Source organism: Lycorma delicatula, chromosome 11 (genome assembly GCF_047948215.1).
Source record: "Lycorma delicatula isolate Av1 chromosome 11, ASM4794821v1, whole genome shotgun sequence".
NCBI classification, from domain to species: domain Eukaryota; kingdom Metazoa; phylum Arthropoda; class Insecta; order Hemiptera; family Fulgoridae; genus Lycorma; species Lycorma delicatula.
In genome coordinates this window covers 818,456-836,784 of record NC_134465.1, presented here as the reverse complement: position 1 = coordinate 836,784, position 18,329 = coordinate 818,456, and the positions used below count along the sequence as shown (strand labels likewise).

At 35.4% G+C, this 18,329-nt stretch overlaps 1 protein-coding gene across 1 annotated transcript in view; it reads right to left on the bottom strand.

Moving 5' to 3' along the window:
• Positions 1 to 9,732: 9,732 nt before the first annotated feature.
• Positions 9,733 to 18,329, bottom strand: part of LOC142332332 (endochitinase-like) — a 41,103-nt gene continuing 32,506 nt past the window's right edge. Inside the window, exons 9-10 of the mRNA XM_075378711.1 lie at positions 11,239 to 11,349; positions 9,733 to 9,859 (exon numbers count right to left, since the gene is read on the bottom strand). The gene's annotated coding sequence lies outside the window, so the exon portion shown is untranslated. The remainder of the gene's footprint in view (positions 9,860 to 11,238; positions 11,350 to 18,329) is intronic.

The following is an 18,329-nucleotide window of genomic DNA, read 5'->3' as shown; positions in this document are numbered from 1 at the left end:
GATATTTTCCATCATATATTGCCTGTCATAAGAGAGCCATTCGGCAGACTGTTCACGGGATGCCTAAGCTGGGGTTGCTTTCCGGCTTGCTGGAAGGTTGCTTTGGTAAGGGTACTCCTGAAACCTGGAAAGGATCCTGGTGAGGTCGACAGTTATCGACCCATCAGCCTCTTGCCGGTTCTCGGCAAGTTGCTTGAAAGGCTGGTTGTGGAACGGCTCGAAGAAAGCATCGATATGAGCTGTATTCTAAATCGAGGCCAATATGGCTTCATGAAAGGGGTTGGCACCGAGGATTGCATCTTAAATGCTCTTACCGAGGTGGAAAGCGCCGACTCCAAATATGTTTTGGCTATTTTTATTGATATAGAGGCAGCATTTCCTTCCTTGTGTTGGAGTTCTGTCCTCTATGCTTTGGAACGCCGCGATGTTCCCGAAGCCATACAGGCCGTGGTACGAGACTACTTGTCTAACCGTACAGCTCTGTTTAAGGATGCGCACCTAGTTGTGGAAAAATCCGTCGCCAGGGGAAGCCCGCAGGGTTCCCGCAGTCCCCTGCTGTGGAACCTGGTATTCGACGGGTTTCTGGGGTTGACATTCCCAGGAGTCCCAGGCTTTCGTCGATGACTGTCTCCTTTTAGTTCGTGGAAATTCACGACCACAGCTAGAAAGCACAGCACAGGCGGCTTTGTCAACCGCCGAAGGCTGGATGGACATACAAAATTTAAAGATTTCTGTGCCCAAGACGAAGTTTATGCTTCTGAAGGGCGCAGACAAATTATCATGCAGTCGAAACCCCCACATTAAGTATAAAGGCTGTGTAATCAGCCGAGTAAGGGTTCATAAGTACCTAGGTGTTTTGTTTGATGACAAGTTGCTTTTTAGCAGTCACATTAAACAAGTTGCGGCGGTGCTGTCTCTGTGATGCACAAACTTAGAAGGATTGCTCGGAAAGACTACGGGCTGTCTGGTCGCTAAATGTACTTGGTGTACCGAGGTGTCTTCGAGAGTATGATAGCATACGCGGCGCCAGTTTGGGCGCATAGATTGGATAGAAATAGAGCACTGCTTCTAAATTTAAGGAGTGCCCAGCGCAGAGCCTTAATTGTATGCACTGGTGTTTTTAAAACAACCTCCTACGAGGCTACTACCGTATTGGGAAAGGCTCTCCCAATCGATTTAGTGGTGAAAGTTCGAGCAGCATGTGGAAGTTGCGAAGAGGTCGGGAAACCGAGGTATTTGGGATGCGGTTTCGGGCCGGGCTAGAACCGGAACGGAACGGCTATCACAATGCACCGGGTCTAAATTTCGAACAGTTGCCCATTTCCCGCCTGCGGAAGAGGCTTTGGAGCCTCGCGATGGAGGCATGGCAGCATGAATGGCACACCATGACTAAGGGAAGATCTCTGTATAGATTTATACAGGATCTGGGAGGATGGTATGCCTCGAGTTCATTTTTAAGGGCGGCGGGTGCCCAAGTGCTCACCAACCATGTGAATTTGATGCAATATCTGTTCAGGTTTCGCCTAGCGGCTGATGAGTTGTGTGTCTGCGGGGAGGTCCAGACGAACGAACATCTAATGTTCGACTGCCCTGCTCTTGGGGGGGCCAGAGACCGGGCCACCCTGGAACTTAGAGGTCAGGGGGAAAACTGGCCGCTCATAAACGGCGAGTCAATGTGGCGTGAGCCGCATTGTCGGACCGTGTGGGAGTTCCTCGATGAGGTTGCGATGTTCAACCGTCATCGTTAGATTGGTTAAATTAAATGGGATTTATTGATTCCTGTAGCGTGTCTGTGGGAAGTCTTCCTTGAAATAATGGCTGCCATCAGCCAGTAATAAGCTCCAAGCGCTTTAAATGGTGGACAGGCACTAGCTGGCAAACAGCGACCGAGGCGTGGCGGCTTAAATTGCCGTCTTTTTAACTTATAACTGTTTAGTTTTAAATTGTAACAAGGGGTGCGCCTCCCCGATCTAGTTTTAATGTGACAAGTGAGCGGTAGGGACACATAAAGCGGGTACTGTACGGCACCCAGCTTAACCGCTCACGCAAGATATGAGCATTAGGAATAACGAGGTCGCAAATCTGTTTCTGAGACAAATCTTAATTACAGAGACAGCCGAAAGCTTTCCTGAGGTCTAGCAGGACCACTAAGGAATCCTTTGACGCCAGGTACCACACGCTCAGTATGCAGACCAGTTAGTTAGTATTATAACGCATCAAACGTGGACCTCCCCTTCACAAAACCGTATTGTCTAGGGAACAATCCCCCGTCATTTCTAACTCCGCCAATTCACGATCAACAATATCTTTTAAATAGTTTACTGATCGTGTTTAACAGACAGATTGGTCGATACGTGACTCCTTCCATCTCTGTATCCCTCTTCTTCAGTACCAGAAACAGAAACGGAAACGAGAGCCCTCTGGGGCCTGATTAAAGGCGTCTAACACAATCCAGGGGTATCTGGCCACCATTTCCTTGACTATTTTACCTGGAACCAAATCTAGTCCTGGGCTCATGTTGGGGTGTAATGTCACCGCAGCATTCTTGAGCTCCGCGATCGTGAACCTCGCGTTGTGTTAAATTGTCATCTCTCTCCATTCTGACTCAACTACTGGGAAGAGTTCCACTACAACTCGTAACGCCACCTCACTAGAAGAAGGGGGGCTGATCGTCCAAATCGGTCCATGACCAGTTTGTAAGCACCCCCCTGGGGTTTACTTCAAGGTCTTCCAGCAGTTTGTGCCATGCTCTGACCTTGGCGCCCTTCATTGCCTTTGTTAATGCCTTCCTGACACGGCAGTAATCTTCTCTCAGCCTCTCGTCAACCCTACCATTCCTTTTAGTATCTTGCTGCAGCCTCCTCCTCCAGGCAAGAATTGCAGCTCTCCTTTCGGCTATGACAGAGGACCACCAATAGACTCTACGCTTACTCGGACCTTCCCTTAACCCAACATGTCTGCATACATTTTCTACGTATTCAGACATTCTTTCTGGCGTGATCAGAACATACTCGATACCTCGTCTACGATATCTCTTGTCACTGTCTGTAGGTTTCTAAAGTGAAACTCTAACTAGTCCAGGCCGGACGTACCCAACGGTAAAGATGATGCGTGGTGGTCCGTGACAAATTCTTCTTGTCTCACTGTTCAACCATACATCTCAGAAATGGTTGACCTGAGACTGTACTTCACTTAAAACTCGTACATATCATCCTCTGAAGTAATACCTGACGGTAATTCCCCGATGATAAACAGGAATAAAGTGTTCAATATTGAAGCATACTCCAGCGCCAAGAAATGAACGGCTGGGAAATAAATAAAACCATTGTAGGCATGCGCGACTATAATAGTGATGGTAGGGATGCGTACTTTACTTAAGTCAGATAACCAAAAGAACGGTCATTTTGGCAACACAAGCGGAAATTTACGGACAGTTATAGAAAATTTATATAGAGATCAATGTTCAAAATACAAAATCAGAACACTTCTACCGCATCGGTTTAAAACGTGGTTTTATCCCTATATTACATCTGCGCATGCGACGATTCATTTTAGTTAGTTCTACCACTCATTTAGTGTTCAAATTTTACCGATTCCAATACACGGGATCCCCTATCCAATTTTATAGAGATCAGTGCGTGTGGTTTACAGTAGTGATCATATACGGGGTTTGGCTGAGGAAGAATATCACCGGACCAAGAGAAGCCTCCGGGAGGAAATCCGGAAGGTCTGGGATCGCTTGATATAGGATCTGATTGACAAACCGTGGAGGAGGGCTTATCAAATCGTGATGAAAAGATTTGGTAAGCGACTCCCTCTCCTTTCCAAGGATCAAACGACGAGAGCGGTACCAACCCTCTTCCCAGTCATGGATCTGGACTGGGTGGAGGTCGAGAGCGCGATTCCCAGGCCTTCGGAAGAGGAGCTGCGGACTGCGGCCCTGAGAATTACAGGACAGAAGAGCCCGGGGCCGGACGAAGTTCCTGGCATTATCGTTAACAACCTGGTGAGCCACCACGCGTGGGTAGTATTAGAGCTCAAGAACAAGGCGTTGACGAATCGGACTTTCTCCTCAAAATTAGGAGGCTAGACTGGTTCTGCTCCCGAAATCGTTACTGAACATCAGTAGGAAAAGTACAGATCAGTCTGTCTTCTAAACGAGCTGGTGAAGCTTTACGAGAGGCTGACTGTGAACCGAATACGGGAAGAAATTTGCGAAGGGAGGACTCTCAAAGGAAAGCGACCGTTGACTCTATTCGATACGTTGTGGACTGGGCCAAGACTTTGCGGCAGGCACCTGGCGAAACGCATTTTATAGTGTCCCCTGGAAGGGATCAGGAGCAGGGGCCTGAGTGAATATCTGGTGGCGATAGCTAACAACTATCTCCACGATCGGGGTATCATCGCCTATACAGAAGAGGTGATGCGTTTCGTCACTACGTGTGGGGATACCACAAGGGTCGGTGCTAGGTCCACTCTTGTGTTATATGGTATACAACGACCTCCTGAAGATGGAGCTTCAAGACGGGGCAGAGGTGGTCACGTATGCCAACGACCTGGCACTACTACTTGCTAGCCGCACGGAAAGGCAAGTGGAAACATCGCCAATATTGCAATAACATAAATCACTGTCTGGCTACAGAGGAATGAAACTTACTCCAAGGAAGACGGTAGCTGTTGTGGGACGCGTGGACTTCAAACTATAGCAATCTAGGTTGACGGGGTTAGGGTGGTGGAGCAGTGGAGTGCAAGGTATCTAGGTTTCTGGGTAGATAGATCAGGGCTCTCCACCACCCATCTCCGGGAGATTAAAACTAAATGTGAAGCAGTTATTGCCACATTAGGTCGACTGATGGCAGTGCGGGCAGGCCCGAAGGCCAGCAAAACAAGATTGATTATGACAGCTGCGCGGTCAACATCTACGTATGCAGTTCCGGTCTGGGTGGACGCACAAGATCTGAAACGAAATGTGGACAGGCTGGCCTCGCTGCAAAGAATAGCAGCGATTAAGGCGACGGCTGCATATCGGGGGATGCGGTGCAAGTGATTGCGGGCATCCCTCTCATCTCGAGGTGCAGCAAGGTGGAAGACAGCGGCACGAATGGCAGGGCCTTTGGGATGCCTCGCGAAAAGGCGCTTGGACTCGACGGTTGATCCCCCATCTGGCCCCCTGGATTCAGAGGAAGCATGGAGAGGTTTCCCACTTAATGACTCAGTTTCTTTCGTGGCACGGGAAGTATGGGACCTATCTTTTCAAGTTCACGCGGCGAAGTCTCCATATTATGTTTACTTTGGATAGCTGGACACCCCAGAGCACAAGATTTACCGTTGTGAAAAATGGGCGAGTAGCCGCCTACAAGGACTGGATTGGCTGATGCCAGAGAACACGGTCGGCCATATGCTTAAGAAACAAAAACCATGGGAAGAGGTGTCCAGACTGGTCACGTGCATCCTAAAGACCTGGAAGAGATGATGGAATGGGGCCGACTGAAAGAACAAGCAGACAATATTCGCGGTGAGGCTCACGGGTTCCGGTGACGCAATCATTGTTACAGTTTAATGTTTATTTTATGTTAGTTTAAGATATAATTGTGTGTTTTTAAGATATGTCAAGTGGCCGTTGTGGTTATGACTGCTGTTTTGTACAGTTAATTAAACCCATCGTGGGAACTTCGTGCTGGGCCAAACCACGGATATTTTTGTTCTTTTCTTTTTAAACGAACTACAGTTTAAAGAACTACTGTAATTGTGTCTATTTTTCATATGAGTTTCCTTATCAATCAATGTTTCTTTGTATCTATGTATTTCGGTAAGGTGAGTTATCTCACCTTACCGTAGTTACCTTACCTTAGTTTTCATACACGGTTCTCCTTTTTTCTGCCTGGATCTAATAGATAGAAAGGCTGTTAGTGTTCTCCTTGTATATATTTTTCGTTGTCGTGTCCTCCACTCGAGATCGGTCTTTCTATGAACAATAGATTACCCACGAGTCCTTTTTGGGTTTGCAATTAAGTGGCGATAGATTTTTGATTTTCTTGTACATGATCATTTTTGTATATGTATATTTTATTTTGTTCTATATGTCAGGTTAGAAATGTATATTGAGGTGTTGTACACGGGCCGTGTTTTATTTACCTCCAAATTAATTAACGTTTTAGTATATAAACTAAAAGGGATTTAGATATATAAACTAAACTATAAGGGACTTGGCCTTTCTGTCTGTTTTTCATTTAGTATGTCAATGACGTAAGTCGTTCTGATTCTTTGATATGTGAGCATTTGTTGCTCAGGGATTTTTATTAAAAAATATGTCTAGTTGTAGGTCCTATTACTTTTTTGTTCAATTTTTATATGTTCTGTTCTTACCTTATAGGATGTTAGGTCCATAATGACGAGTTAGCATTCCAGTAAGGTGACACCTAAAAATACTGGGAGTATGTCACGGGGTTATTGCATAGAAAATAAGTATATTTAAAAAAAAGGACTGGCGAAAAAAACGAGATCGCCAGGGATCGAATCGTGGACACGTGTAGGGACAAGAGAGGTAGCCTCAATGCTGAGGCCGTTTTAGTCACCCACACGCAAGAGTTGGATTGGAGGCTCCGATTAAGCATTGAGGACCCTCAAGGTATGCGAGGTGGGCGCGTGATTCAGAGGGGGTATGCGTGGGGTGCATACCCGGACCCTGATTAGGATATAAGGACGGGAAAAGTAGCGTTCCTGGGGAGAGGTGTCGTGGCGACCAGAAGTGGTGGTCATGATGTCTCAATGAACCAAGAGGGACTCCGACCTACAGTACAGCGTTTTAGCTGCAAGCACAGAGTGGGTTATCTACAATTACATCACTCAGGGCCGACCAAGGCAGCGTCTTCTAGGCAATTAGCGGTTGCACCTGAGTATTTAAAAGGGTCTGAAAAAATATGATTCTGGACAACAAAATGAGAAAAAAGTTCATATCTGGGAAAGTGTTCAACGGTGATCTAAGATCTGATCAGTGCTAAAAAACAACTGATTAGTAATAATAATGGTGGTGGTGGTGACATTTATTGTTTTGTTAATGTACTAAACAAACAAACGTTTGTTTAGTACATTAACAAACGTTTGTTTGTTTAGTACATTACTAAACAATTATTATAGTATTAGTACATACCAAACAAACGTTTGTTGTGTATTTGAGATTACACTAATGGTTAAATCATTGATAGACATTGGCAATTTAATTTGTAAAAATGTTTAAGCAAGCAGTTTATTATATTGTCACCACCATGCTAAAGTAACGAATGTGAAAAATTGCATTTTTTAGATTTGTCAGTTTATGACTAATCTGAACGTCCTGCATGTTGTGCTAAATTATCCAATCTCTTTTAGGAAGCCTAGTTTAAAACCTTTTCACTTTTATGAATATGCATTCCTATTCAAAATTTAACATTGAAGTTGTTGTTTAACTCTCCTGAAAAGTTAAGTTTTTCACATTTGTTACTTTAACATGGTGGGCACAATATATTATTTGATAATGTATATTTATTGTGTTCCCACAGCTTTTTGCAAAACACAAATCAAATTTTGTCATCAAATATTAATATTTTGTCAGTGTTATGTTAATGTACCAAATCTAAACTAACATTTGTTGTGCATTTGATATTACAATAATTGTTAAATCGTTGATAGACATTGCCAATAAAATTTGTAAAAATGTTTGACTTAACAAGCAGTGTATTATATATTATTTGATACTGTAAAATTATTTTATGTGCTCACGTCGCTTTTTAAGTCCACAAATTAAATTTTGTCTTCAAATATTAAATGTAAATTATTTGTCAGTGTTATGTTAATGTTCTAAATAATCTACCCTAATATTTGTTGTGTATTTGAGATTACAATTATGGTCGATAGACATTGGCAATATAATTTGTAAAAAATTTTAAGCAAGCAGTATATTACATATTATTTGATAATTTAAATTTATTTTGTGTGCTCTCGCTGCGTTTTAGGTCAGAAATTCAAATTTTGTCTTCAAATATTAAATGTAATCTTATAGCAAGTCTTTCCCAAAACCAATTTGATATAGTAATGGATAATATGACCAGGAATTTGTGTGTGGACTACTTTGGTCATACTACATATTACAGGAGGTATACCTAATTACTTTAAAAAGATATGTAACCCATTTTGATAACTGTTATATTATTGATGATGATGATTATGATCGCTGAACAATGAACTCTGACCTGACCCAATCTGTACCCATTGAAACGTGATCCTTGATCTAATCGGTGCTCATTGAATGGGGATTGGGGATCAAGCATTCAATGAACTGTGATTTATGACCTGATCGGTGCTCAATGAATAATGGTGATCGTGATCAGATCGTTGCTCAATGACAGCTGATAAGTGATGATGGTGATTATTTGTCAGTGTTATGTACCCTAATACCCTACCCAGTGTTATCTACCCTAATATTTGTTGTGTATTTGAGATTACAATAATCTCAAATAATGTTAAATTGTCGATAGATATTGTCAATAAAATTTGTAAAAGTAAGCAGTGTATTATATATTAGTTGATAATGTAAAATTATTTTACGTGCTCTCGCTGCTTATTAGGTCTGCATATCAAATTTCGTCATCAAATATTAAATGTAATATAGCAAGTCTATCCCAAAACCAATTTGATATAGTAATGGATAATATGACCAGGAATTTGCGTGTGGACTACATTGGTCACACTACATATTACATGAGGTGTACCCTAATTATTTTAACAAGATGTGTAACCCATTTTGATAACTGTTATATTATTAATGATGATGATTATGATCGCTGAACAATGAACTCTGACCTGACCCAATCCGTACTCATTGAAATGTGATCTGTGATCTAATCGGTGCTCATTGAATGGGGATCAAGCATTCAATGAACGGTGATTTATGACCTGACCGGTGCTCAATGAATAATGGTGATCGTGATCCGATCGTTGTTCAATGACAGCTGATAAGTGATGGTGGTGATTATTTGTCAAAAAGTTAATGCACTGAGTAATCTACCCTAATATTTGTTGTGCATTTGAGATTACAATAATGGTTAAATTCTCGATAGAAATTGCCTATAAAATTTATAAAAGCAAGCAGTGCATTATATATTAGTTGATGATGTAAAATTATTTTACATGCTCAGGTCTGCATATCAAATTTTGTCATCAAATTTTAAATGTAATCTTATAGCAAGTCTTTCCCAAAACCCGTTTGATATAATAATGGATAATTTTACCAGGAATTTGCGTGTGGACTACATTGGTCATACTGCTATTTTAAATGAGGGGTACCTAATTATTTTAACAAAATTTGTTTCCGATTTAGATAACTGTTGTATAATGTTTGCCTTTTTAGTAAGCGGTATGTTGTATTTTATTTGATAATTTAAATTAATTCTATGAATAAATTTACTTCAAACAACTAACTGTTGAAATACACATACAATTTGGAGTGAAGAGATGCTATAAGTATGCGAGATATATGACTAACACTGTAGTAGTGGTAAGAATAATATTCTGCTTTTTATAGACTTTCTTTAAACTTTAAGGGACTTTCAAACATAAACTAAACAATATGACTTCGTGCCCAACTTTCTCATCTCGACTCTCAGGGAACCAAAAGTAATCAAAGAATTTTATTGAGAAAATCTATTAATTCTCTTGTGAAATTTTAAAAAATCTTAGGGAATTTCACATATGATATTAATAATAACTGTTCTTAACTTTAACTTTTTTCCAGATATTGATTTTTATGAAAATTTACTAATTAATTAAATTTTTTATGTACCTGGGCATTTTATTTTAATCTCTGTTGGTGCATCACTTCTGTCTGAAAAATATACAAATAAAAATTTACTATAATTAAAAAACAATAGAACAATGTTAAAGCCTGACTGAAAATTATGATGTTAGTTATATTTTAATCTTAGCAATTTTCAAGAAAATTAGAATTTATGACTAAAGTAAATATTTTATAAAGAATAATAATCTGCCGATTGGTATGTTCTCAATCCAATATTTATAGGCACCCAATATGGTACAAAGCTAAAATTGATGTTTATGTTGCCACTGATTGTAATGATTACAAAATTAAAAAAAATATTACGTTTTTTCAATAGGAAAAGAGCAGTAAACATTTTTCCAAAATTCTTACTTAAAATTTATGACTAGTGAAACAATAATACCTTCAAATGTAAAGGGTATACCCACACTCAACAGGTAGAAATAAAGTGGGAGGAGAGGTTTCAATGAAGTGTTGCACCTAAAATATTCACAAACAAAAGTTTCCTTGGGTATCTTCAGCCGCAGTAGTAGAGTAAAGCAGCTCAGACAATTTTGATGCAATAAATTAAATATTAATTTATTGCATAGATATTATATTTATTAATAATATAAAATATAGTATATTTATTAATACGCCAATAAAAAATAATTCCACATCAGTAATAACGACTGGTATTATCTATAAATAAAAAAAAGCTGACTTTCCCAAGGGAGAAAAAATACCTTGCATTATTCTCAGCAGGGCCTTGTTGTGATCACTACAACCCAAAATTAAATTTAAATACAAATGGACCCCACAAAAATTCATAGTCTCATGCAACTGGTAATTTTACCCTTCCCAAAACTGATGGTGAAAATTATAATGAAACGGGAAATATTGGCAATGCTTTATCCTGATTATTTCTAAAATCAAATGAATGCATCTCCAACAATATTTATGCGTATACTCTATTAGTATAAATATTAAAACCATTATAAGTATGTTAATCATTAAATCAAGTAAAAAATTAGCAATTACAAAAGCAAAATTAATTTAACAAAATCTCAAGGATAAGCAAAATTGAAAAAAATATATATATATAACAAATAAATTGGACTAATTTAAAGTGTATCAGTGGTGATTCATTCCACTGATAACTTAACAATTTTTTTTGCCAACACACACACACACACACACACACACACACACACACACACACACACACACACACACACACACACACACACACACACACACACACACAATGCAGTCTATGAAACCATGCCTTAAGTAGGAAAAATCTTTTTCTGGTTTCCACAGTTGCTAACAGAACACAAAATTATATAATTGTTGACACTAAAATCTACCTTCTATCATAAATATGGAATTGATTTTTCAAATCTGTTATTCTGAGATGTTATTAAATAAATAATAAGAGTTCTTACCTTTAACGTTATTCCAGATGTTGATTCTTTTTTATGATCATTTACTAATTGCTTAAATTCTTTATATACCTGGGCATGTTATTTTAATCTCTGTTGGTGCATCACTTCTGTCTGGAAAATATAAAAATAAAAATTAACTATAATTAAAAAACAATAGAACAATGTTAAAGCATGAAGGAAAATTATGATGTTAATTATATTTTAAACTTAACAATTTTCAATAAAATTAGAATTTACAACTAAAGTATGTACTAATAAACAATAATAATCTTCCGATTGGTGTGTTCTCAATCCACTATTTATAGGCACCCAATATGGTACAAAGCTAAAATTGATGTTTACATTGCACCTGATCGTAATGGTTACAAAAATTTAAAAAGAAAATATTGAGATTTTTCAATAGGAAAAGAGTTGTACATGTTTTTCCAAAACTCTTACTTAAATTAGTCTGAATAATTCAAAATTAATTTTTATTTATTTATTATAATTGAAATACTAATTGCAATATACTTAATCAGAATGTATTTGCTTTAAAAAATAAGTCTAAAAAAATTCTTGAAAATTACATAACCATTTACAAAAATGATTGTTTACATCAGATTGTAAAAATTTGAAAAACTTAATCTTTTCCTTACCTTTTTTTCTAAAAAAAGTAATTCACTTGTTATTCAAGTTGAATTAATTTAAAAATATCAGCTGGTTTGAGAGAGTTGAGCTTAGAAAAGATTCACATATTTCCACCATAGATGGTTTGAAAATAATGATAATATAAAAATCACAAACAATTGGTATTGATAAAAAAAAAAAACAATTATATAATTATAAAAGTACAAAAAAATTACAAATTTGGAATTAATAGTTTATTTTTGTAAACTTTCCTAAAGGCGATAAAACTTCCTAAATGTCAATAATAAGACACTAAACATAATAAAATAAACATACTCAAAATTTAAATTTTTGGGAGGAATTTCCAAACCCTTTGAAACAAAAACTATAGTGAGACAAGGTCTCTTCACTAATATTGTTCAACTGCACTCTGGAAATATTTACTGAGAAATAGAATAGGATAATACAAATACTTAATAAAAATTGGGCACAACATCTATATGTTTAAATGTAAATGTTTTAGCATCTGCTGATGATTTGGTAACTTTGGCAATAGACATTAGAGAATTCAAGAATTAGAAAAATGTGCAAACAAAATCAAGCTGCAAATTTCATATAAGTGATTCCAATAATAAAAGTAGAATCCAAACCGTGAAAATTTCAGAATAAGAATCAATCAAACAGGTACAAAAATTTTAACATTTAGGTGAAATAATTACTCTGAATGTTTTTTAAAAGAAGCTAGTTGCTAGCAGCTAGCTAGAAGCTATAAGCTAGTATCCAAGCCGAGAATAGAACCAACCCAAAACCTTCAGTAGATCATTCGTTTTTTATATTACGGAGGTGACAAAATAGATTATAAAAATGAAAATGAACCCAACAAAATCTAATTGCATGTCACTTAATGAACTTTCAATAGAATCTTTGGATTAAAGTGTTTCATTCATTGATATCCAAGTATTATTTAAAAACAAAGAATTATATTTTAAAAGATCTAAATAAAATTAAATTAGGCTTTACGTGTATACTAAAGTTTATAGGTAGATCCGTCTACGTGTATGCACGCGCGTACACACACATCCACTTGATTTGAATATTGCTGAACTGTAAAATATGGAGGTCGTATAACTTTGAACTTTAGAAATAATATTAATCATTACCTCCTTACGTTCATGATTCTTCTAATCTATGTCATAAAAGATGTGGCCCTGTTATTTATTTTTTTTGAGCTGATAACTATAAAATCATTAGAGACTACCCTATTATAAATTTTCCAGATCCCTAACAGTGTATCGAACCTGTAGACAAGAGTGTAAGCAGCTACTTCTCTGATAGCGTGGAGGTCATGTTACTTCTAAAAATAATTAATACTATTTTTTAAATAGTATTTTTAAAAAAATATATATTTTTTTTTAAATTCCTGATTAGATATTTAAAAAATAATAGTAACACTTAACAAAATTATTTATGCGCTTGCAGGTCTGTATTGACATGTATGAAATGAGTTTGATTACATACATAACAATTTGTTGGATATAATTAAGTAAAAATGTCATTATAACGCTGGCTGTTTTGTTAATAGGTGCATTTATAAAGATATTTTTATATTTTATGTAATTATAAGTTCGTAAAGTCTGATAAATAATAGTAAAATAATTTAATATTAGACAACCTATGCTAACCCACCGGGTTGGTCTAGTGGTTAACGCGTCTTCCCAAATCAGCTGATTTGGAAGTCGAGAGTTACAGCATTCAAGTCCTAGTAAAGCCAGATATTTTTACATGGATTTGAATACTAGATCGTGGATACCGGTGTTCTTTGGTGGTGGTTGGGTTTCAATTAACCACACATCTCAGGTACGGTCAAACTGAGAATGTACAAGACTACACTTCATTTACACTCATACATATCATCCTCATTCATCCTCTGAAGAATTATCTAAACGGTAGTTACCGGAGGCTAAACAGGAAAAAAGATAGACAACCTATGCTGGATGGTGTCCTATGCAGCTATGCAGCCGTGTTGTCAGAAGCGAAAAGAAAAAAGAGGTTTAAATCAGTATGTGTTCATAATGAGGTAAGCAGTTTGTAAGCTGTTAACAAGAAGAGCTCACTCAGACCTTAGTACCTGGTGATTACGAGGGAAGGTGGTAATTTATAAGCCTTTTCTTATTGCTCATGAAATAAGTAGTTGTGCGTTGGATCAATAAAAAAAAATCACAACTACTAAAAAAATATTAACCATTATATAAAGAAAATTACATAACAAAGCGGTTTTACTGGTTATCATGTTAGTTATGTTTTTTGGTGAATGAAATGTTGTGACTTTTCATAAGAAGCTTAATAATCATTACTGTAAATAATTCCATTCATCGTTTTCTTGCATGTTTTTTTTCACTCTTGTGTTTGAGGTTTTAGTGGAGATTCACTTGACTCCCAAATGGGAAGTTTTGAAAAGTATTTACTTACATGAAAAACTCTAGAAATACATTCAATGGTTGTTTGGGTAAATTTTAAATTCTTTTGAATGAAAATAAAATGGCATCTGATAGACTAAAAACCATATAAAATTGAGGCTAAGGTTCAGGTACATAGTCCACCAGATGAACCAATTAAGAAAGTAATTTTTTTTTAGAACCTCATCTAAAGAGCCTTTGATGCTATTTTCTTCTCAAGTGATCTTACTTACCAAACCAGAGAGACCACTTAAAATAACATAAGGGGTGACTGTTTCTCCTTTATCACATAATTTTAGATAATGAAGCAATTTTTAGGATGGAGAAAAAGATAAAGGGTTGGCCAAAAGACAAACTCGGAAATTAATTCTCTTATATAAATAAATTGATTTTCAGTGAAACATCAAGGATGTTTGACAGTATCCTTGAGCTTCTATGATTGTTAAATGATCTGGACTCTGTATATATCTATAAGAAACCCATTTTTCCCAAGATGACACTTTAAATTAAGAAAGTGTAATATTTATCTGTGAGATCAACCTTCAAATTTAAGGTTCAGAGGTCACAACCAGAATGAAGCATCCATTTAATTACTATCTGTAACATATACTTACCAAACTTTGACTGGAAAGAGGATAACATAATGCGATTAATTGCCCACTACCCACTACCCTACTACTAATGGGTGACTAATGCACATAATGCTCTTTGGGGATTGGACTGAATAAATCCCCAAGGAAGAGAGTTGGAAAGGCTCCTTATAAATTCTGAAATAGTTGTATTAAATAATGGCTCAGGAACTTGTTTTAATGCCAGAAGCTTAATGAAATCCTGCATAGGTGCATCAATTGCATCGAAGTACTCTTTCAAGGTTTTGAAAAAACCTTCACAAACGTGACCATTTTTGTTGCAAATTCAACTGATGCTCTAATGAAAATGAAATCAATCTGTAAAAGATGGTTGTTCGACAAGGCAGCTTGAACAAGCTTCACTGCTAACACAAAATTCCCAGAAAAAACTCGAGTTATTGAAAGTGATGTCATCACAATAACTGATTTTATATTTGACTCGGCGTTAATATTTATTTACAGAACATCAGGGGGAGACCCAGGAAACCACCATGAATGGTGGAATAATGAGATTTGTGAAGTGATCAAAAAAAGAAAAAACATACAATGCTTTCAAGAAATGTCCAATATTAAAAACTTTAGTTGCCTTTAAAAAATACAATGTTTGCAAAAAGGTGTAGAGATTAAAAAAAAAAAGATTGCAACAATGTGTTGCAATCAACATATTAACATAGTCATATTAACAGAAATATGACTGCGGCAGACATTTGAAAGAAAGTGAAGACTTTCTGTGAGAATACATAGTTTAACCCAGGCCTGGCCCGTGTAATTAATTTATGCAGCCTGCGAAAAATTTTTCAATATTAGCTTTTTTATAAGCAATTGAATAATTGAAAATATAGAAATTTAAAAAACCTGCCAAGAAATATTTAATAATTTTCAGCTCAAAATATATTTGTGAACAAACCTTTTCTTTAATGAATCTAAACAAAAGTACAACAAATTCCATAATAAAATTTTGTTTACTTGAATCGTTTTTGTATTTAATATTTTGTTTGGCCCATGAAAAAAGTTTTTTTTCTAATTCAGTCTGGAGGCAAAAACTGTTAGCCACACCTGCTTTAACTAAATACCTTGTCTTCAATCTGAAGACATACAGTAGATTCATCAAATGAAATTGCTGAACTATTAGCCAATCAATTTGAAGAATTCAGTAAAATGGTCAATTTTGACCTATGATGACCTATTCCAGACCAGCTGGAATACAGTATTGTGAGTAAGCAATTAAACATGAAATTGCTTTGCCTAATACTTTAGCAAAAGATTTATAATTGAAAATTCAGTGTAAATCTATGATGAAAATTACAAAACTATGTGACACTCTATATATTTGGCTCCTTACCTTTTCTTACTTAAACATCTACCTTATTTGCATATAATTACAAGTTAATCATGTTAATATTACTGTTTTTGCTGTCAATGCAAAACAAATAGCTTTCAATAATGTTATTAAATGTTATCTTTCAGATAGGATTATTTTCAAGTAACTGGTCTTCTGTCAAATGCTAAAAAAAATGCAGTGCATTTTATTACAAGCTAATCATGTAAATGGTTCAAAATACTAATATTCCCTTTTGTTACAAAATGTAGGTATCTCATATTTTCAGATTTGAATATTTATAAAACATGACTTTGAAAAACATTTCTGAACCTTAAGATTATACTGAATAAGTCTTATTTTTGTTGTTGAACTTACAACTCACAAGAGAATTGTTATGAGCTGTACTTCTGATGATTTATTATGCAAATTTATTTTGATTGATTGTATGATGTTATATTTGTTAACTCAACCGCGAATGAATGGAAAAATTTTTGTAACAGTTATTAATATCAATAATAGAACTTTTGGTATATGAAATTTTAGATAATTAAAAAACTTTTTCTTAAATGTAATTTTAAAATAATAAAAAAATTATTTATTAATATCAAGAATGACAGATGTAATAATAATATTCGTGAACTTTCATGTGACTACAATAATAAAAATATAACTCTCATTAATAGAGGAGTATTAAATGAAAAAATAACATAATGAACTTCTTATTTTTAATAAGTTAGCTGAAAGCATACAGAAAATTCAAGGTAATCAACAAATTTTTGTGATGAAATTTAGTTTTACGTGAGCTTTCAAACATGAAAAACTTTGAAAAATAAAATATAATAATATAATGAATAAAAATATTAGAGGTGTATATTATGAAAATTATGTTTAATTTTGTGAATAGTATTTTGTAAAATTGAAGAAGATGTAATTGTAAAAATGTAAAATAATCTCAAATTTTTGAGAAGTGTTAAATTATATTTTAGTCATCACAGATGACTGTGTTCTGTCTATCATATAATTTGCTTCAACAATTTATAAATGCTTCATTTATTTTTGCAAAATTATAACACAAATAAAGGAATTATGATTATCTAAGACTGTGAATAGATATTCTTTCCAGATTTATTTCACTCATTGTTCTATCTGTTTGAGAAAATTTTATTAATTTCAAGAGATTGCAGTAAAGCAATGTTAGGCCTTTCAACTACAAATCAAAATGGCTTTAAGGACGTATAACAATAATAATTCATTGTGCTGCAACTGTCAGAATAGAAAAAAATTTCTAAAAATTATACAACTGAGCAAGCAATTTCAGTTATTGTTACTGCTATTCATGTTTATTTGCTATTCTTGAAATTTGTTATTCTTATATTTTTACTAATTATCTCATCTGCTTGTATATATGCATTCTACATATTTCCCAAGCATGTCTGATATGAGGTGTTAGATATCAGCTTATGTAATTTAAAGTGTCCCAGGGATTCGGGTACTATTTTATCTGCAGAATAATTTGGGTAAGATGATGTCATAATTTTTAATTAAAAGAAACTTTGAACACAATGAAAGTACATTCACAGATATTTTGAATGTATTTTTCTTTTTCTTCAGTCATACAGTACTCAAAACCAAATGAAAATTGAAAGAAAATAAAAATCCAAACTCAAAGAAAATGTTAAACATATTGTAAACTTTACATTTATATTATTTTACTTCCCAGATTATTGTAAATATGAATTTATTTATCAGATTAGAAATAAGTTAAAGTCAATATAAATGTTAACTTATGTTAACTACTAAAAAAAAAACTTCCTAATAAAAATAAGATTAAGTTAATAAACATCTACAGCATGTATTAACAAAAAGTGATTGTTGATCGATATTTTGCTTTAGATCGTATTTTGGTTGTGATGGACTATAGTTTATTTACGTAGTGCATAGACTCTAGCGAACTAGTTCAAACTGAGTTGTTAATTGAAACCCAACCTTCAAAATACAACATTTACAGACTTTGAAGGTGAAATTCATGTTGAATTTGAACTTAACTCACCAAAATCAATCCATTTCTTATCCTTTCCT